Here is a 17120-nt window from a genome sequence, read left to right as displayed (position 1 = left end):
TTTATACATTTGTGCCTTATTTTTTTCGAAAAACACAAATACTTTGCAGAAGGTACATGTTTCTGTTTTCAGAGTGGTTGATCTTTAGTTAACTTTTCGACCTATATAAAGTTAGTCGAAAAGTAGTGCAGACATGGACAATTGCCGAAATTTTTTTTGTTCAAAGTGGTTCATCTCTAGATAACTTTTCAGCCAGTTTTTAGTCAGTTTAAAAATAATCGATCTATTATCAATCATTTTATCAACTGGTTGATAAAAGTCCGACAGGGCTGGTTTATAGTATGAAGCTGAACCAGTTATATTGGATACTACAATGGGGAAGTAAATGAGCCATATGTATGAATATGCATAACTTCTATGAAACATACATATCTATGTCATATAATTTGTTATTACCATCTTCAAATGAAATCAGTTGTATTAAACATTTGCAAAGATGCATTTGCTTCTGGTTGCCGTAATATTTTGTTTAATATTTTTATGGCTGTATCATCGATGGAATGACCGAAAGTTAATCCTTTTGTCATCTAAAGTGCCATCATTAAAATCACAAGTGATATTTGGATTTGGAAGAATTCTCTCGTCGAAATGTAAGTATTTTCAATAACAATATTTGTTATTTTTTAAGACCTAACACAGCCAGATTTATGAGTGAAATTATTGAAGAATATTGTGAACTTTTCGACAAAACAAATAAAAAAATATCAATCGGTTTTGCCAACAGCCATGCTCGTATACCCTCAGCCTGAGACATAATGAAAAGAAGTAAACTATTCTAATGGGTACTGAAAGAACTATCCGATATAAAGTTTACAATTTCATATAGGTTTGCAAGACCGACTAAGATGTGCAAAGAGGACTCCCTTAGAGAGCCATATTTGGTTGCCTTAGAGAGTAATTATCCGCCATAAAATGTATACGAGGGCTGAACGATAACTATCTGGCCTAACAATGAAAACGCGAATATTTACCATCAAAAACGATTTTATTGTTTTCTTAAGTAGTCTCCAGCATGATCTACACACTTTTTCCTGCGCTCAAACCTATTGGCGAAACACTTTTTCCACTCCGATTTAGGCAGCTCCAAAACATGTTTTTTGAACGCTTTTACAGGATCTTCAGAAAACAAAAATCGTTGACCACGCCTTTTTTCTTGATGTGCTGGAATCAAATGAAGTCATTGGATCCCATGTCAGGGCTGTACGACGGATGACCCATCAATTCCAAGTTTTGTCCGGTCAATCAGGCGCTGGTTTGAGAGCCCACATTGCCATGATGCAGAATGATTTATCTTCTCTTGTTCGTCTTTCGAACTTCTCAGGAGACTGCAGGCAAACAAATTATAGTGTACCACTCAGAATTAATCGTCCTATATTTCTCAAGCCGTCGCCACAAGGTCAGTTTTTCTGGAGAAACCGGCAACCGTTTGCTTTGAAGTGCTTCTTACATAAACAACTTTCGTTTGATTTAGCTCGCTTTCCAAGACCAAGCGGACGATTTCTGCGTTGTTTCAGGGTCCTAAACATAGATCATAAATTCATCGTCGGTGACGATCCTATAACGACGTTTGTAGCACCGCGATCGATTTTATGCTCAATTTCTTTGAACCAATTTACAGGAGCCTTCTTTTGAGCGATTATCCAATTTTTCTGGATTTAACGAGAAAAATCCATTTTTGCGGCCAGGTGTTTATGCAATATGAAATCTTAGTAGGTGGAAAAAATGCCCAAGGACGCCTCTATCTCACGGTATTTAACATGGCGATCTCGCATTATCCGTTCATGCACGGCATATATATTTTTTTTTTTTTTTTTTGCATAACGACCGATTTTGGGCGACTCTCACGACCCTCGTTTTTTGGCGAGTGCTGTCCACGGATGAATTCATTAAACCAGTTTTTCATAGTCCTATAGGATGACATACAAAGATTTAATTTGATCGATACACTCTTGCGGTGATTATCTTCTGATTCTTTAACGAAAATGTTCACAAGTACCCAGCAAAATGTTCGATGCCAAAGATGACATTCAATCATGGGTGCAAGTGATCTAGCATGTCATCTTTTTAGCATCTTCATCGATGAATTTTATATGAGCGTGGACCCCAAAAGATGACGTTCTTTTCTGGATCCTAAGCATGTCATTTTAACCAATGCGTTGACATGTCGTTTCCACCAATGCTTTGGCATGTCATTTCCACCAATGATTTGACATGTCATTTTCACCAATGCTTTGACACGTCATTTTCACCCATGCTTTGACATGTCATTTTAACCAATGCTTTGGCATGTCATTTTTACCAACCCCTTGGCATGAAATTTTCATGTCTTGTTTGGAAAATGGAAATGCTGTATTGAAATATGGTTTTCATGAAAAACAAAACTCTTTATCAATTCAAACGAATTCATGAAATAGCTACAATTAATTTATCAGTTTAGTTTTTCAAAAGTTTACATCCAAAATTGCAATGTAATCACCACCGCTGCAACGCAAAAGATTACTTCCTCCGTTCTCCGCAACTCATATTCTTTCATCTTACAAAAGGTTTTTTCAATTATCTTCCCATCGCCAGTTCAGATTTCAACATGGACTCCAAATGCACTCCTTTAAGTATTTTTATTTCGTAAATTACTTTTATTTTATAATTTTGTTATTTTATAACAACATTTTGGTAATTTATACTGTTTTGTTTAGTGACGGAAATATGTAGGGATCTACAACCCGGCTTGCTTTAGGGATATCTAAGAACAAAATGTAACGAACGGGGAGGAGAGACTTTTTATGGAAAATACCATTTATGCTTAATTAATTTATTTTTAATTGTTTCTTTCCAAAAGTAGTTTCTTCTTTATTTTCAGATTCTTGTTCCTTTTCGTTTCGGACTTTTTTTCAAATTCCAAGAAGCGATATTTGATTGATTTCATTCTATGTCAGATTTAGAACAGACAAGGGAACTTTTAAAATAGCAATGTGTGCAGTCCGATTCTATTTTTAGCTCGATGGTTGAGACTTCATATAATACCAATTGTTTAGAAGTTTTAGTTGTTTGATATGCAGGAAATGTAAGACAACATCACGACGACAGTTCTAACAACTTTGGTCTGTTCCAGAAACTGCAAGAATCTACTTATTTTTACTACGATAACAATTTTTCCTTTATGTTACCGGAAAAAAATAGTAAAAATTAGTAGATTTTTGCAGTACTGGAACATACCAAAATGAAAATAAACAGGTGTGTAAATAAAAACACAAACATCATCTCTATTGGAACATCATCTCTATTGGATGCTGATGAAAAGATCGGATCTTTCACGACTTCCTTTGCATTGGTTCAAATCCTAATGAAAAGATCGGATCTTTCACGACTTCCTTTGAACCAATGCAAAAGATGACATGAAATCACGTCATTGCAAAGAACCCCTTCCGTCAAATTTTGCTGGGTAAATTCAAAGTGATTTTCTCAAGTCACTGTAAACAACACATAACATGGTCGTCCTGAGTAAGTCCTGTCCTGAGTAAGTCTAGACTAAACACTGTCAAACTATCCAAAACATTTTTCAAATGACGCCTGGCAATACACGGTGTTGCCTAGGCCAAGTAGTTCATTATAGTAGCCGCGAGGACTACCTGGTGTAAAAATTTCAAAACTATCTCAGACATGCGCATAAACTGCCCATATGCAGTTGGACTCATCCTAACTCCTCTTTCGATAGTAATCATGCCCATCAGACACTTTTGTTGATCACCGTGGATTTTTTAGAACTTTTGAGGCACATTTCCATCGTATCAAAGTGTATATATGTACCTTCTTTAGCCTAAAGGTTGAGGGTATAAACATAGACACTTTTTGGGTATTCATCCTATCGAACAAAAGCTTACATTTTTCTAATTAATATATTTGGATTAAAGTTTTGAATTTTTGTGGAGTAGGTACATGAAGAAATGTACCAACATAGACCATTATGAAAGTGGATCTTATTTTGGAAATCATTCCCTTCTTATTTATCGTGCCCCACCAGCAATTTAGTTAAAGCTATTGGGCCATTATATCAGGAAGCATGGATCTGATCACGAAAAACATTGGGTCTCATGCATAAAAACGAGTAAAAGCGATGAGTTGAGTCAAGTAAGCAATTGCTCGTAAGTTGAGTTAGATCGAACAGCAACAGCTTTTGCTCAATTTCGTATGCATAAAAATGAGTTCAAACCAATTGCAATTACTTGAGTAAATTGAGATCAAACGTCTAATTGTTATTGAAGTGCAAACATGTCGTCAAGTGGAAGTGAAGTAGAAGTAGAAGCAAATAATAATAATAAAATAGAAACTGACGATATATCTAAATTTTTAGTACAAAAAATGAAAGAAAATAAATATTTACTTGCAAAAAGTCAGCTACCAAGCATTAAAAATAAGAAAAAAGAAACAATAGAAACATGTGTCAAAGAAATGAAGCAAAAATTTGGAATAGAAATAACGGAAAAAATATAAAAAAATAGCTAATATGAAATATCGCATAAAAAATAAAATAGACTTGAATAAAACAGGCAACATGAAAATTATTTAAAAAACTGGGACTCCAATATCTGTGGATATACCATTTTGGAATCCAGGATCTGCACAGAATCTTAAATAGAGTCGAATTTTATCAATGTTGCTGAGGACACCACCACGTCTTTCTTCTGACTCCTCAAAAAAAAAAATCGCTAACCAGCTAGTAGCATGTACTATGTATTTATCATTTTATTATTAATTATATAAAAAATAATAATTAAGATACAAACCTGTATAATTTTTTATCCTCACTTGCTAAATTTGTCTTACGCTGTTGATAACATTTTTTATTTATTTGTGGTACAAAATATTCAGCCATGATTCCTTTTTAGTGTACGCGAGTCAACTAAAAGGCATGCTCCACAAAATTTAAGCAAGAGCTCACAAAAGTAAGCAAAACCTTGTTTTTATGCATATGAAAATGAGAACAATCTCATCTAACTTCAACTTCTAAGTTCAAACTGAGCAAGAAGAGATCAAACGTGAGCAGTGAGTAAAAGCAAATACATCAAATTTTATTATGCATACGACAAGCACCTTTTACTCAAAAAATCGAGCCCGAGCTCAAGCTCACGTTTTATGCATGAGACCCATTATATCACTAACTTCGTCAGTTATCGTATCCATTAGTTATTTTAATTGGTTATGTTCGGTTTTTTACAGCTTTATGGTCCATTGTCTCAGAAAAAAATTGTATCGGTTACTCCCTTCGAGAGCTATTGGGAGCACTATTTTAGCGAAACATTTTTTTAACTTTTGTGGGGGAGGAACACGTAAGGTCAACTCCATCGGGTATAGAACTTAACATAAGTTTGGTGAAAATATTAGGATGGACAAGATGTGCTCTCGATCGGTTACTCCATTCGTGAGCTCCAACCAACCAGCCAGACAGACAGCCAGACGAACAGGGTTAAATCAACTACCAAGTGTCTAAAAAAAATTAAATGAATAAAAATGCTGTTTAAACTGTATAAATTACTGATATATGCCCAAAGTAAAAATAGAAGAATACAAAATGAATATCACACTTCTAATTCATCATTTTTTAACATCTCCACTACATCCACCTTGTTATGGATTCTCAAATTTTTAAGCCAGATGTTAGGTGTTTTTTTATTTTTGACCTAAATGCGACGCGCATTCGGGTATTTCAAAAAACCAATGATTACACTGTACAACACAAGAAATAATTACAAGATAATTCGGCCAGATTATGAAAGAAAACCGAAAAAAAGAAGACACGTGTATCTGCGTTTTGAAAGTTTACATCGAGAAGTAACCTAAATAGGCGTGGCAAGTTCCGCCCATTTCTACAGGTTTTGAAATATTCGACAACAGATTCCTTGGAATCCTTGCATTTTAGTTATAAAGTGTCTTTGGCAATATTACTGACAACAACGCGGAGTATCTTTTTATGAAAAAATTAACCCTCATGCGAGTCACTAAGGGGGTATTTTTGGTCCATTTTTTCAAAAACGTTTAAAAACTCCTTTAAAATGACATCGTATCAGATCAAAATACTCTACAAAATTATTTGTCATAAAATTTTACTGTAGGTCGTCGAATACACCAAAACTCTAAATCGTACCTAAACGCCAGGAATCTGCCAAAAGTAAAATCACGTTTTAGGGTTAATGTTGTACTTTATCTGAGTTTATTAAATTTTGTCCCACAAAACTTCATTCTAGATAGAAGACGTCAAGGACAAAAAAATTATTCTCCATCAAATTTCAATATAAGTCTCCGACTAAATGAAATATGTATTTACAATTTATATCAAGAAGATATATACATCAAGTTTGCCAACAAAACACCCAAATATTTTTTAATAAATTAGTTTTGTTCTTTTTTCGGGTTGATGCATGAAAGTAACATAAAAGTTAGTTTAAGACGAAAGTTGTTAAAAGAAGAAATATTCTACACAAAATTTCACTATAAGTGTGCTGTGACTCCTAGATATTTTAGTTTTTTTTTTTTTTTTGGCGGTCCTGAGCATTTAATAATAGATCGTGAAAATCCATTCGCTAGAACGGAAGAAACGGCTACTGCAAAAATCGAAAAATGTGCGAAAAATATCTTTGAAAATATCGCGGATTAAATCGCGTTGATGGTGAATGTAGATTCACGGTTTTTGATGGATTTTAATGAAATAGGTTTAGATCGATGTATTTTTTATGGTTAATTGTGAAATCGGATGCGCATAAAAAGTGTATGTACTTTGTGCAAATTATAAGCGTTATACAGTTTTTTTTGCACACTAACTGTAGACGATGCTACATCGCAGCCGCCAAAGTAAATCTTGGTAAATGTATACAAATTAAAAGAAAGCCATTCGTTGTATTGGGAAACCGCATGCGCATCAATACTATGTTTACAATTACGAAATCCACTCGATTTCAACTGTCAATTCAATTGCTCAAACTTGTAACGACACCTATTGGTCCCGTTTGCGGAGGTAAGATAGCGGTGGCCAGGGTACGTCCCAGAAATTTATTGATTGCAGAGACTAAGAGTGGATAAAGGCGATTTTGGGGTGGGAGATACTTTGGCTTTATTCAAAGAGGACAACATCCCTATCTTGGGGAGACAGTCGTGGGTTTCGCGCCTTCGACCTTCGGACGGTCCATCCTGGAGCCGAACGGGGGGTCCCGACTGGCATAGGGTAACTCAGTCGTCTCCGGTTCCGGGCAACCGCGAGATGCGGGATTCCGACTGGCCAATGGAAACTCAGTCGATTTGTTCCTCGGCATGGAGTTAGGAGAACTGGTTCGGACTGGCTAAAGCAACTTAGTCTCGCTGCACGATGAGAATTCGCGGCTGGCTTACGACAACTCAGCCGTGGGATCGGATCGTTTGTCCTGGCGAACGTCGTAGATGGGCCTTTTGACTGGCGTGGGGCAACTCAGTCTGCTGAGTCGCTGTGTTCCCCAGCGTGAAGCAACTTCGTCTTGTTACACGATGTAGACTCGCCACTGGCTTACAATAACTCAGCCGTGGAATGGGATTGTCTGTCCTGGAGGAAGTCGTAGATTGGTCTTGTGACTGGCGTGGTACAGCTCAGTCGGCTGGGATGCACTATCGACTCGGCTACAACGACGCCTTTCTTACCTGTTGCTGGGATATTGGGTTCACTAGTTCAAGCACTCGCGGGTTCAATGACGACTTCACTACGTACTTTCTTTGACTCTCCCCCCAGTTCTCAGAGTACGCCTTTTTATAGGGCGTCGAGGATCACCTTTGCTGCAGTCACACCGCAGTCCTATGTAAGGAACAACAATTTCCTTGTTTACACTAAAATAACGCCTAGCGTTATTGTTTTCGTCAATGTAACACCCAGGCGAATTGTTGCTAGTTGTTTACTTTTGCGTGTCGCCTAGGTGGATCATACGACGTACATTTTGTTGCTGGTTGTTTTCGTCACAACAACATCATCCAGGCGCATTGTTGTTACTTGTTTACTTCTACGCGTCACTCCGAAGATCCTATTGCGTGTGTTTATTTCGTCGGCTGTTTTCATCCAAACATCGCCCATGCACATAGTTACTACGGCGCGTCGCCTAGGAAGATCCTACTGCGTGTGCTTTGCTGACGGTTGTTTACATCTAACATTGACCAGGCGCATTGTTGTTGGTTGTTTACATAAAAACATTGACCAGGCGCATTGTTATTGGTTGTTTACTTCTAAGTAAAGCCCTTGTTTTGATAAACAACTTACCTTATTTTGATGCACAACTTACCGTAGTACGGCCGTGGTAGTAAACAACAGCGAGGTTCGCCGGTCCAGGCGAGGAAATAATCCTACCGCAATTAATGCATGCTCATTTAAATTTAATAATTCATGTTATTAAGTACAATTCAATGTTGGGTATTTACAAACAAAAACAATTATAAAGTAGTCGAGTTAATGTTGACAGTTGGTGTGGGCGGAAATGAGCCGGTGACTTCCGCCGTCACAAACGTCAAATGAAATCGAATCGATTTCAGATGAATTTTCATTTGACGTATACGCAAAGGTATTGACAGTTGAAATCGAGTCGATTTCGTAAATGTAAACATAGTACTTGTCCTCTTTTGTTTGTCATCTCAAAACAGAGTTGCCAACATTCATTCATTTATTTTAAAAATCGGATTGAAGTCGAATCCCATAAAATATTTTACGTTTAATTTATTAATTGAAACACTGATATATAAAATCAACATATACAATGTCGTGCCCTTATGAATTGTATAATGTCGTTGAAGATGATGCATTATGTGTTACGTGTTGGTTTTGTATTAATCAATGGCATGTTAAGTGTGCTCGGATTAATGCAAAAGTTGTTGATACTATTCGGGAAAATGTTGGTGTTCGTTGGTGCTGTCCTATGTGCAGAAAACTCTCTGCCGATTTTTATAATTTTGTTAAAGACTTGAAATTTGAATTAATGTCGATAAAAAAAGATTTTTCTTCTCTATCATCTCGATTTGATAATTTCTCAAATTTAAAAGGTCAGCGAAAAAGGCACCAACTAAGGCTGCGCCTGTTCGCGAACCTGGGGTTTTTTATAGGGAATTCTGCAGCACAAACATCTTCCATAAAAACAACTGAAGATGTGAGTGCCCAGTCTTATGCCGGCGTTGCGTCCCATGCGGCCCACGTGGTTAATAAGAATGTTGGGGTGAAAATGGTTCCTGAACTAGTGAATATCGATAGTGTTGGTCTGAAGAAGACATAACATCGTGTTCAGAATGTTCAGGAGGCATCACTTCTTGCATCTATTAATTCGGAGGCTGCTTCTGCAGATACTGGTCAAACCCTTCAACCTGGTCAAAGGTCATTATCTATGGCTCCAGCCATGAAAATAGTATTTGTGTCTAGGTTTGGGCCGGATATCAATCGCCTGTACTGTCGGAGAAATACCCTCAGCCACTGACCAAGAAAAAAAAACAACAAAACCAAGCCAAACACTATAAATATGCCGTATATAAAATATATTGATTTTGTATCACGAGTTTGCTTTCAAATCAGTAGGTATCGTAATGTGGGGCTATACCAAATCACTGACATACCAAACATTTTTAGTAACTAAACTTCTTCTTTAAGGGCCGAAATATTAAATTACGTTAAACTTAGTTTGAAATAAATTTTTGAAAAAGTTTTAGAGTTATTTGCACAATAGCTAGTTTAGTATGTGCCGGCTGGTTTTTGGAGCTTTTGGGTCATTATCGCAGGAAGTCTTGATTTACTCCGGAAAAAAATTTGCGTTGTAAATAAGGTCGCTAGATCAACCTACTAAAAAGAAATAAAACGATTCGAGAGGAGCTCTTAAACTTCACTTTGTTCAAATTCTGTGTGGGAGATACCCGAAGGAGTGGATCGAAATAGTCTATATTTCACTCCCATACATGACTGGATGAAATAATACGATGTGCATAGCCTGCACAAATCAGAAACTCCCTGCGAGAATTATCTTGCGGATTTGCCATTTTGGTTGGTGCCGTCTGTGTTTCTTGGAGCTTTTAGTCCAATATCTCAGGAAGTGTGGACTTGCGCAAAAAAAATTGTACCGTCGTAAAGGGAGCCGCAAGGACAACATACTGAAAAATTTTCAAAACCATCCGAGGGGAGCTCTTAAACTTCTCTTTATTGAAATTTTGTGTGGGAGGTACCCGAAGGAGTGGACCGATATAGTTCATATTTGAACCCGATCTATATCTGAAAGGAACAATACGATGTGCAAAGTTTGGACCAAATTGATTGCTCCCTCCGAAAGCTAATGTTCACACCATTTGCAGAAAAATTTTGAGCTTTTGTGGGGGTGGTACCAGGAGTGGACCGATATGGCCCATCTTCGAACTTAAATTAAATTTTTAAGCATATCTATTGATTTTAGCAAATTTAAATTATTTGTGACTTGCTCCTACATTCTTCCTTCCTCTCAACTCGAGATATATGTATAAGCAACATATTTCTGGAATAAACTCAATTATTAAAACAATGCATGAGACATATCGAATTGTATTTCTTGGTAATGCCTTGGAACATGCCTTCTGTTAAGTGGCTCTCATTGCCGGATTCTGAAGCTTTGACTCCCTTAACATCTGATGATAATCTTAACATCAATCTTTATCAAATAAATGATATATTAAACGCTTTTGATAGAATCCTTGACTTAGCATTTGTGAATTATGCTCAATATTTTGAAATATTTAGAACTCCTCCCATAACTATTCCTGAAGATAAATGTCACCCTTCTATGTATATGCTTATCCATGATCCACAATTACTACCTTGCAGAAAATCAGTCAAATTCATTAAAAACTGTTATCAACTACAACAAAAGTTCGAAAGTCAATTCCCTTATTTCGTCCATTAATTGGGTTGTGGAAAGCACTAATATATATTAAAAACGCGTCTGTTTAAAAAAAAGAATTTTAATGAATATTTATTGTTGAAACAAAATTACGAGTGAAAGTTCTGATGAGACTGAAAAAATTATTTTTAAAAAACAAAAAGTGTGTATACTATTTTCAGCAAATGAAAACTAAAAATTCAATGGTTGCTTCGCCACATTACCCCCCTTCCAGTGCGAAACGCACCTTGAGCTTCCGTCTTGAGAGCGTTTCGGACGATGTGGTTGCGTCCGCTGCTATATAGGCAGGCTTGAGTCGATCAATGCTCACAGTATCTTCTCTTAACCCAATGCGAATCTTGAAATATTTAGCCTTTCGATCAATAACTGCATATGGTCCTGAGTATTTCGGTTGTAAAGGTTTATGCACTTTATCACACCTTATCCATACATGAGAACAGTTTTGCAATTCCTTTTGTACAAACGGTTTATTCTTCGAATGATTTGAAGCCTTAACAGGCCGTAACATAGATAAATTATTTCTTAAGTTATTGAGCGTTTCCAAATGCTCGATCGGCGTAGAAATTGTTGGTTGGAAAAATTCGCCTGGAAGATGTATTGCTTCACCATAAACCATTTCGGCACTAGACGCGCCAATATCTTCTTTAAGTGTTGCCCTTAATCCGAGCATAACAGATGGCAGAGCTTTTGTCCATTGGATGTTTTGGTGGCAAACTAAGGCGGCTTTCAAAGTACGATGAAAACGTTCGACCATACCATTAGATTGCGGGTGATATGAAGTAGTGTGATGAACTTTTGACCCAAGAAATTTATTTGGTCACACCTTCGAAATTAGCGGACGTAAATTGAGCTCCTCTATCTGCATAAATATTGTCGGGACAACCAAACCTTGAAACCCATGCGGAGATCAAATTTTCACAAATTGTAGCCGATGTAATATCTTTAATTGGAACCGCTTCCGGCCATCGAGTATAACGATCAACAATCGTGAGAATATAACGAAACCCTTCAGATTGAGGTAATGGACCCACAATGTCAAGATGAATATCCGCAAATCTTCTGGTCGATATTTCAAAACGCGACAATTGAGATTTTGTATGACGAGTAACTTTGCTTGATTGGCAGGCTTGACAGGCTTTGGTCCATCTGCCAACGTCTTGATTCAGTGAGGGCCACACAAATCGTTGAGACAGCAATTTTTGAGTAGACCGAGTTCCCGGATGTGAAAGACCATGAATTGAATCGAATATTGATTTACGCAATTCTTTAGGTATGTAAGGTCGAATTTTACCTGTTGAGGTGTCACAGTATATTTCAGTTTTGCTTCCTGGAATTTGAAAAAGTTTAATGTCAAGACTTGATTTTGATGATAACAGTTGACGTAGTTCCTCATCATTTTCTTGTGCCAAATGTAGACTTGTATAGTCAATTGTGGATATATCCGAAATTCTGGACAATGTATCAGCAACGATATTGTCTCGACCAGAAATGTGACGAATGTCTGTAGTGAATTGGACAATCAAATCTAGATGTCGCCATTGTCTTGGACTCGATTTATCAGGATTTTTATGGAATGCAAAACACAACGGCTTGTGATCGGTGAACAATGTAAATTTGCGTCCTTCTAACATGTACCGAAAATGGCGTATTGCTTCATAAGCGACAAGCAATTCCCGATCATAAGCGCTGTATTTAGTTTGAGATGGGATTAACTTCTTAGAGAAAAACGCTAATGGCTGCCAGTTGTTGTCTACCAATTGCTCGACCACCGCGCCAATGCCAAAATTTGAAGCATCTACCTTAAGAGCTAGTGTGGCATTCGGATTGGGATGTGAAAGTAATGCAGCATTAGCAAGTAATGATTTGCAACGATCGAAAGCTTCTTCTGATTCCTTTGTCCAAACAACTGGTCGCTTATCCTTTTTTCGAGCACCTTGAAGATAAGCATTGGGTGGTATTTGAATTTCAGCAGCATTCGGTAAAAATCGGCGATAAAAATTAGTCATGGCTAAAAACTGTCGAAGATCCTGAATAGTCTTGGGATTTGGAAATTGCTGAATTTTTTTAACTTTACATTCCATTGGCATAATACCTTGGGAATTTAATTTTAATCCGAGAAAATTTACCTCAGATTGTCCGAACTTGCAATTTTGTTTGGTTTAAAACGATGCCGTAATCTTTAAACCGTTGGAAAACAATTCTTCGGTGTTCTAAATGCTCCTCCTGGTTTTTAGAAGCTTTCAGTACGTCATCCAAATAGCAGAACACAAAATCTAATCCGCGAAGAACATTATTCATTAGGCGTTGAAAACTTTGAGCGGCATTTCTTAATCCAAAAGGCATTTTCAAATATTCATACAAACCGAATGGTGTTACAACAGCTGTCTTTTTAATGTCATCAGGGTGAATGTCAATTTGATGATAGGCGCGGACTAAATCCAATGTTGAGAAAACAGTACATCCGTTAAGTTTTTGGTTGCAGTCTATCAAAAAAGGAATGTTGTATCGATCCGGAATAGTTTTTTTGTTAAGACCTCTATAGTCTCCACAGCATCTCCAAGTTCCATCCTTTTTGGGTACCATATGTAATGAACTGGACCACTCAGAATTAGAAGGACGAATTATTCCATGTTCTAGCATGCACTCAAATTCTTTCTTCGCAGCTGCTAACTGCTCTGAATCTAGACGACGAGCTTTTGCATGACATGGAGGGCCATTGGTTTCTATATGATGATACACAGTATGCTGAGGAAGTCTTTGTAAAACATTAGCCATCTTATAAATGTCAGGGAATTCAGAGAGTAATGCTGAGTATGGAGAGTTATCGGTACGTATTGCAGTAATGCTACTCCATGATATATTTGCAAGCTCTGCTTGAGACTTCATTAATGTTTTGCCATCAACTAGTTGCTTATTTTTTATACCCTCAGCCTTTAGGCTAAAGAGGGTATTTACACTTTGATACGACCAAAAATGTGCCTCATCGAAATAATGGTTTTAGACCCCAAGTATGTTTGTACGATATCCGTTTCAGACAATTTTGAGTAGATCTAGCAATGTCCGTCCGTCTGTCTGTCTGTCCGTCTGGCTGGCTGGTGCGCACGATAACTCTCGAACGGATCAATGGATTCGGTTCAAATTTTGGGTATCGAAATATTTGGTCCAGATTTGATTTAAGTTCGAAGATGGGATATATCGGTCCACTCCTTCAGGTACCTCCCCCACAAAAGTTCGAAAATGTTCGGAAAAATTGTCCGCACGATAACTCTTGAAGGGAGTAACCGATTTGGTCCATACTTTGTATATCGTAAACATTCTACAAGAGGAAGATGAGGTTCCAATATGGCCTCAATCGGTCCTCTCCTTCGAGTACCTCCCACACAAAATTTCGGAAAAGTTCAGTTTAGGGCCATCTCTCGAATCACTATGATTTTTGTTTTAGCAACATGTATTCACTGCCCCTCATACGACGGTAAAAGTTTCATTAGGGGCAAGTCCATACTTCCTGAGAAAATAGCCTGAGAGTTGTAAAAAAACCCCTATGACACCGTGTGAGGTGGTTGGACCGCAAAATAACTCTAGAACGGATCTGCCGATTCAGTCCAAAACTTGGCCTTAGTAATATTTTGTCCAAACATAGTCTAAGTTTGAAGATAAGCCATATCGGTCCACTCCTTCATGTACCTCCCCCACAAAAGTTCAAAAATGTTCGGAAAATTTGTTCATACGGTAACTCTTAAAGGGAGTGGCCGAATTGGTCTATACTTTACACATCCTAATATATCTACTAGATATAGATCAGGTTCAAATATGGACAATATTTGTCCAATCCATCCGGTACCTCCCACACAAAATTTCGGATAAGTTCACTTTAAGACCTGCTATCGAATCACTTTGATTTTTGTTGAAGCAACTTGCATTCTCTGCCTCAATTACGATGGTAAACGTTTTTTCAGGGGCAAGTCCATACTTCTTGAGTAAACATCCCGAAGTGTGTAAAAACCACATATGGCACCATATGTAGTGGCTGAAGATACACTTCCATAATGGTCCATGTAGATCCAGTCCTTTTAGTATCTCCTCCGCAAAACTTTTGATCCCTAATCCTAATGAACGTTTTTGTCGGTTCAAATTCCCAAAATTTATAAAAACCCCTAAATACATACGTACGTTTTTTGGAAAAAAATTGTTTCAATATATACAGGCTGAGGGTATATCTCTGTCGGCAAAGCCGACTGATACTTTTTTACTTGTTAAATCTAGAAGTATATGGAAATGTGTTAGGAAGTCTGAACCGATTATTGGTTTGGTTACATCCGCTATAACAAATCTCCATTTGAAACTGCGCCGGAGACCTAAGTCCAATGAGACAATACTGGTTCCGAATGTTTTAATTGGTGTTCCATTCGCAGCAAAAAGATTAATGACACTACTATTATTGTTTATGATAAGTGTTGACTTCTTGAGAAAGGATTTTGGTACAACAGAAACGTCAGCTCCAGTGTCTACCAAAAAATCATATTTGGAACATTGATCTCTAATAAAAAGGCGGCATGACGTATTGATCATAAATTCGGATGCCGCGACGTCCGAATTCGAAATTAGTTTTTTTGAAACGAACATGGGGAAACACATTTTAAGGCTTTGTCTTTAAAAGTGTTATGATACCAACAATATTTCTTTCTTTTTTTGTTAATTTTCTCGTTTAGAGTTAAGCTTGATGATCTGAAATTATTTGCAAGTGAAAAAGGAAAGCCAAGGACTCGAACCCACATAGTCACCAAATTACGTTACCTGGTCTCATTGGTGGTAAAGCAAATCTTCGGACGTATCGACTATGTAATGGCTCCTCTGTCCTAGAACTTATCGTTTTTCAAATGCAAATGTGTTTTTGTACATTAACTCGGATACTTGGCCACAGAAATGTATTTTCTTCATGACAAACGCTTTTTGCGCTGACTTTGAAGTTATGAGTTGGCTTTGAACGCTAACACGCCATGACAACATTTTTTGATATGTTTTTCAAGGACGTGGGTTCAAATCCCAGCCGGGCTCAGCCTGTTTTTTATTTTTTGAAATTTTGCCTTTTTAGGGCGAAGATCATTTTTTAATTTTTAATTTCTTTCTACTGTTGCGGCTTCTTGATCTGCTTCTTGTGCGTCGATTAAATCTTGTAACATCGGGTGAATGAGATCGCGTGTCCACAAAGCATTTCTCAAGTGCATCTATTTTGTCCAGTATTGCATTAAGGGAAATTGGGCTATTTGAAACCGTCGAAATAGAAGGATATAACTGCTCCATGATATTGTCTGCCTGTGCCGCTATTTCATCCACTGTACCTTTGTTACCAACAAGGATAATACGCACATTTTCGGGCATCTGCTCCAAAAACAATGACTTTAAAACATAATCACTTACTTGACCCAGTCCTGTATTGCGCATAAATTGTAAGTAATGACTTGGTTTCTGATCATCAATTGCATGACCTACCAAGAGCCTGCGGAGCCTTTTCTCGTCTGATTCCGTAAACGCAGCAATTAACTTATTTTTCAATGCTTCGTATTTGCATCCATGAAAATTAGTGGCCAAGATTATATCTGATACAAACTCTAGTGTTTCAGGGTCCAGGTTGCATAATATATGATCGAATTTTGTTTCACCCCGAGGAATTGGTTCGTTGTTATTGACTCCATCACCAACGCTAAGGTTTGCGTTTGCAGAATTTTCTTCGCGAGACATCGTATTCAATGTACGGGGTCACCAATGTGAAAGCACTAATATTTATTAAAAACGCGTCTGTTTAAAAAAAAAAAAAGAATTTTAATGAATATTTATTGTTGAAACAAAATTACGAGTGAAAGTTCTGATGAGACTGAAAAAATTATTTTTAAAAAACAAAAAGTGTGTATACTATTTTCAACAAATGAAAACTAAAAATTCAGTGGTTGCTTCGCCACAGGGCCTCTGTCCGTTATTGTAAGAGTCATACTGACCTAGATCTTACAATAGATAAGTTCTATAACATCTTAAATAAATTTTTGCTAGAATGCGTTCCAATTACTTAAATTAAAAATAGAGATAAATGTCCATGGATAACATCTGAGTTACACTGTGCAACATTTTTAAGTTGCTCTTGTGCAAACAATTCGAACTGAGGATTTTTTGAAAGTACAGACCCAATCGACAAGAAACCCTAGTTGGGTTTTGTTGTGTCAG

At 37.1% G+C, this 17120-nt stretch overlaps 1 protein-coding gene across 1 annotated transcript in view; it reads left to right on the top strand.

Annotated features, from left to right (window-relative positions):
• Positions 1 to 463: 463 nt before the first annotated feature.
• The window catches only part of LOC141398340 (probable cytochrome P450 313a4), a 43686-nt gene continuing 27029 nt past the window's right edge, over positions 464 to 17120 (top strand). The window contains exon 1 of the mRNA XM_073975627.1: positions 464 to 590. The gene's annotated coding sequence lies outside the window, so the exon portion shown is untranslated. The remainder of the gene's footprint in view (positions 591 to 17120) is intronic.

The sequence above is a fragment of the Musca autumnalis genome, unplaced genomic scaffold (assembly GCF_047663935.1).
Source record: "Musca autumnalis isolate F117 unplaced genomic scaffold, ASM4766393v1 scaffold_3, whole genome shotgun sequence".
Taxonomy (NCBI): Eukaryota; Metazoa; Arthropoda; class Insecta; order Diptera; family Muscidae; genus Musca; species Musca autumnalis.
Note: the sequence above shows the minus strand (reverse complement) of the source record. Positions and strands in the feature narration are given on the sequence as shown.